This window comes from Astatotilapia calliptera, chromosome 14, assembly GCF_964374335.1.
Source record: "Astatotilapia calliptera chromosome 14, fAstCal68.1, whole genome shotgun sequence".
Taxonomy (NCBI): domain Eukaryota; kingdom Metazoa; phylum Chordata; class Actinopteri; order Cichliformes; family Cichlidae; genus Astatotilapia; species Astatotilapia calliptera.
Window position 1 is genome coordinate 33,088,898 of NC_137435.1, and position 6,000 is coordinate 33,094,897.

Genomic DNA, 6,000 nt, shown 5'->3' on the forward strand with positions numbered 1-6,000 from the left:
TCTCTAATTTTCCAGAATTCTGAGACCTTTAGCAACTCTCAGCTCATTGTATTCATTTTGTTAAAGCCGCCACCTTGAAGGTTCTGGCACAAAGTGATCTCACCCAATGGTTTTATTTTCATCAGCAGCACATAAAGCAAAAAAACAGCTCAGGTAAAGCCACTGTATAGGCTTCTACCTGCCCAGCACAAACAACAGTTAGTTGACAACAAGTCAAAAGCTGGTTATTTAAAAGAGAGCAAAAAAAAAAAAATCTATGAGGCTGAATAACAGACTTAATTTATGTTTGTTGAATGTATAGAAACTGCAAAAATAAGAGCTTTGTATATTTAACAGTATGTCAGACAGATGCACACTCCCCAAGCCCTCAATAAAATCAAGCACTATACATTTAACATAAGAGAACATAGATTCTATAAACAGTTACACAACAATGACACTTTAAGGTATACCTGCAAGGTAGATGGATGAATAGATGAAATTGTCAATACTGAGGTCTTATATTATTAGTGCAAAAATGTACATGTGCAACACTGATTAAAAAAGAAAGAAAAGTAAAAATGAAGTTACTCAAAGCAGAGTAAAAATAAGACTGACTGAGTAGTGCAAATTGCATAACTAATATGTACACTATAGATCTAAGAACAACAGCTACAGCAAGGTATAATACAGACATATGTGTGTGGAATCGTATGCCTGACAGGTGTGTTCACCTGTCATACACAGAAGAGTTATAAAGTTTTCTAGCATTAAAGCAGTCTTTATGGCAGTGTGGTTGAATCAGTGTGAGAGCAAAGGAGCTCTGCTGAATGTGGAGTGGGTGTGATGTGTCGTCCTCGATGCAGCAGTTTGTTCAGTGCCCTCCTGTCCTGATCTTTAGTCAGTGTGGCTCTTGCGCAAGGTCTCGATCAAATGAACAGGAACGGCAGAAAGGGCCTGGAAGCCTTCTATGGGGCTCAGGAGGTATAGCATGTAGGCTGTCCACTACTCAGATACTTATTATTCAATCCGTCCTCTGCACTTGCACAGGTAAATTGTTCACTCATTCACACATGTTCACAGCCAGAATAATTGAATGTTTCTTGTAGTTTAATGTGCTTTGAGCAGTTTATAAGATTTGAAAAACTCTGTGCACGCTATCTATTCACTAAAAAGTATGAGGGACTTTATGAATGTGCATCTTTTGGCCAACTTGGAACACTTGTGATGATTCAATATGAAATATTGCTGCACTTTTTTCTCTGCTCTGGACAGTAGAACAGGCTCTGCTGTAAAAAAAAAAAAAAGATGTTATGAACTGAAGCAAAATCTAACAAAAGTTGAAGGGTTGTTTGCTTATACTGCCAAGTTGCTAATCACATCTGATCAAAGTGCACCAGCACAGCACTGATAAAGCAAATTACTAGAGGTTGCTTTCCCTCTTTAACATTTTAACTTGAGCTTGATTGGTGGCTGTTTCTGCATATTTAAGGTTAGAGAGAAAACTATTGCACTTATTTATCCTAATTAAAAACCACATTTCTAACTCACAATACAGAACTGTGCCTGTACATCACAACAGTTTCTACCTGTATCTACCTACACTTTGAAATGTGGACTGCTCTTCATCAAAGTTGCAATAAACTAAACTAAACTGAACTAAACACACGAACAGCTTTACTCTTGATGTCTTGATGACACACTGGGTAGTCATTAACAGTTTATGCTGGAAAAAAGCATTTGATCATCTACAAATGTCTCACAAAGCTACTTGATACCAAAATTTTCATTTTGGAGAAGGATTGTGGGCTGTAACTGTGTCCCTCTCCGTAAAAAAAAATCTTGCATAGTCTGGTTACCGGCAACGTTTGATCTTTTCAAGAGAGATTGGTTCATGTAAACCACGCTTCAAGCACAGCAAATTTCCCTTTAGCCCTGAGGAGAAGCATTATCAAGAAGCACAAATCTGAGAAATGCTACAAATCATTTCTCGACCCAGATGTTTATCAGTTCGCATGAGAGGGAGTCCTGCAAACAACATCAAGACCACAGCATCCAGCCCTGAATTAGATAAGAAGAAAGGTAACAGCAACACCTGCAGAAATCTCTACAACTGACTAAATATTAAACCGTGCGTCCATTATATGAACATCAGCTTCATGCTTTTAACTGAACTAATCAAAAAAAACAAAACTGTTACTCTCCAGAAAAAATAAAACGGAAAACTGGACGTCTGAAATTTAGCGAAAAGAAGTAGAAATGTTGAACTTCATAGTCACATCTTTATCCTTGGTTTGATTTCTCTTTTTTTGTAGTTCCATCCATCCATCCATCCATTCGCTTCCGCTTATCCTTTTCAGGGTCGCGGGGGGGTGCTGGAGCCTATCCCAGCTGTCATAGGGCGAAAGGCGGGGTACACCCTGGACAGGTCGCCAGTCTGTCGCAGGGCTAACACATAGGGACAGACAACCATTCACACTCACATTCACACCTAGTGGCAATTTGGATTATTCAATTAACCTATCCCCACAAGCTGCATGTCTTTGGACGGTGGGAGGAAGCCGGAGTACCCGGAGAGAACCCACGCAAACACGGGGAGAACATTCAAACTCCACACAGAAAGACCCCGGCCTGATGGTGGAATTGAACTCAGGACCTTCTTGCTGTGCGGCAACAGTGCTAACCACCGTAGTGGTTAGCACTGTGTAGTTTTTTAAATAAAAATGGAACTCCACACTGACTCTAAATCCTCACCACTAGTGATGGGATTTCCGGCTCTTTTTAGAGAACCGGCTCTTTCGGCTCCGAACCGGCTCTTCAGGTTGTTTTGTTGCTTTAATTAATTTATTATTATGGGGCGATCGTGGCTCAAGAGTTGGGAGCTCGCCTTGTAATCGGAAGGTTGCCGGTTCGAGCCCCAGCTTGGACAGTCTCGCTCGCTGTGTCCTTGGGCAAGACACTTCACCCGTTGCCTACTGGTGGTGGTCAGAGGGCCCGGTGGCGCCAGTGTCCGGCAGCCTCGCCTCTGTCAGTGCGCCCCAGGGTGGCTGTGGCTACAATGTAGCTTGCCATCACCATTGTGTGAATGGGTGGATGACTGGATATGTAAAGCCCTTTGGGGTCCTTAGGGACTAGTAAAGCGCTATATAAATACAGGCCATTTACCATTTACCATTATTAACAATAATATAAAATTATGCACAAAAGAAATTACTAATGTAAAAAAATGCGATGACCTCTAGAGACAAAGCATGTACAAACTCCAAAACACATTTCTAGCGTTAACTGAACTTCCAAAACAGAGCTACCTAGATCACTTAAATTACACAATTGAAAGCATATGTGTATTCTCTGTTGAGGTCAGGAAAGCGTTTCCGCTCCCTGAAGACCAACACAGAGAGACTGAGGAGGAGCTTCTTCCCGCAGGCGATACGGTCTCTCAATCACACCACCACACAGTACTGACCCACACATATAGTTCTTACACACACTGGACATTCTGGACATTGTTTTCACTTCATCACTTAAATCACTTCAAATTCAAATCAAATTCAAATTTTATTTGTCACGTACACAGTCATACACAGTACGATATGTAGTGAAATGCTTGGACAACTGCTCGTGACCTAAAGAAAACAAAAAAAGGAAAGGCTATGAATGAGATAGGAAATAAATATGCAAAATTAAAAAGGGTAAATTTAACTAGGAAGGAATAAAATATAAATTAAGGTTAAAAATGAAATAACTGTACAACACAAATTAGAATGAAGGGTAAATTTAACTGGGAAGAATAAGATAAAATATATAAATTAAAGTTGAAAATAAAATAACTGTACAACAAAATACACAATATAGAACTATATAAGAATGTATGAAGAAATCTAAATCTAAATAAATATATACACAATAACAGCAGCTGTACAAGTATTAACTGGAAATGAAGAATATAGTGACCAGTGTTGTGCAAAAACAATGTCCAGAAAGTCCAGTGTGTGTGTAAGAACTGTATGTGTGGGTCAGTACTGTGTGGTGGTGTGATTGAGAGACCGTATCGCCTGCGGGAAGAAGCTCCTCCTCAGTCTCTCTGTGTTGGTCTTCAGGGAGCGGAATCGCTTTCCTGACCTCAACAGAGAGAACAGTCTGTTGTTGGGATGGCTGAGGTCCTTCACCATCTTCCTGGCCTTGGTCCAGCACCGCCTGCTGTAGATTGAGTGCAGGTCAGGGAGCTCGGAGCGGATGGTGCGCTCAGCTGACCGCACAACCCTCTGTAGAGCTCGTCTGTCCTGCATGGTGCTGTTCCCGAACCAGGTTAAGATGTTTCCCGCCAGGATGCTCTCTATGGTGCACGAGTAAAAGTTCCTGAGCACCTTGGAGGGCAGTTGGAAGTCTCTCAAGCGTCTGAGGTGGTAGAGACGCTGTCGGGCCTTTTTCACCACGGTGTTGATGTGACAGGACCATGACAGGTCCTGCGTGATGTGAACTCCGAGGTATTTGAAGCTGTCCACTCTCTCCACTGGGCACTCGTTGATGACGGGGGTCTGGTAGTTCCTCTCCTGCTTAGTGCTGAAGTCCACTATCAGCTCCTTTGTCTTACTGACGTTTAGAAGGAGGTTGTTCCTCTGGCACCAGTTCTCCAGATTCCTAATCTCCTTCAGGTAGGCCGTCTCGTTGTTATCAGAGATCAGGCCCACCACGACGGTGTCGTCAGCAAACTTGATGATGGTGGTGGAGCTGGTAGTGGCCACACAGTCATATGTGTACAAAGAGTACAGCAGGGGGCTCAGAACACACCCCTGGGGGGCTCCAGTGCTGAGAGTGGTGGAGGCTGAGACATGTCCGCCCATCCTTACTGCCTGTGGTCTGCCAGTTAGGAAGTTGGAGATCCACTGACACATAGATGAGCTGAGTCCCAGATGCTCCAGCTTGGTGGTGAGTGTGGAGGGAATTATGGTATTAAATGCAGAGCTGTAGTCTATGAAGAGCATTTTAACATAATTCCCCCTTCTAGTGTCCAAGTGAGTGAGTGATGTGTGGAGGAGATGAGAGATGGCATCGTCTGTGGAACGATTTGGACGGTAAGCGAACTGTAGTGGGTCCAGTGTGTCTGGTAGTGAAGAAATGATGAAGTCTCTGACCAGGCGTTCAAAGCACTTCATCACTGAAGGAAAAAATGTCCATCCCGGTTTTCCCTCCAAGGCACGAGCGATAAGCAGAGTTCTGTCCTTTCCTTCTAAGATTCCTAATTATTTAAAGTAACACTCGGGTATGCCATTCAGCGTGTTAGTACGAGCTCGGGAGCAGCTTGGGAGAACAAGAAAACAGAGACTGCTTTAGGTTGCCTTCCCAATCGACTCAAAGGTTTATTTAGTACATAACAGCTTATATAGAGAAAAAAAAGGTTCGTGTGTCAGCTTTCCCAGTTCAAACCGGTACAGACCAAATAAGGAAACGTCTTCCTGCCTTGTGAGCAAAGAAGTATCCTGTGTGTAGTTTCTCAGTTCAGCTATAATTTATGATCATCCCAGCAAAATACACTCCTAGACATAAAATACAGAGTTCTTTCATTAGTGAATTCTGAAACAAACCACCTAGCCTTTAACGAGCCTTTTCCAGGAGATAAAGAAAAAGGGAGGATGGGAGTAAGGAAGTGGTCTCATCTCTGTGGTGTTTTCGACCTTGGGGGACCAGCTTGTGAGTCTTACACCTTAATTCTTGGGTCACAGAGAAAGAGAAAAACAACTAGTAGATGGGCCTTATTGAGTAACTCTTTTCTGTATAATATCACAATAAAACAATATCCTGTAAATGCTACCATGGTATCAAAATATCACAACAATCACTACTGAGGTGAGGGCTACAGGGCGATAGTCATTGAGAGAAGCAGGGTGGGGTTTCTTCGGGACAGGAACAATGATGGACTCTTTGAAGCATGTGGGGATCACCGACTGAGATAAAGAGATGTTGAATATCTCAGTGAACACAGGAGCTAGCTGGTATGCGCAGTCTCTTAGGATACGACCT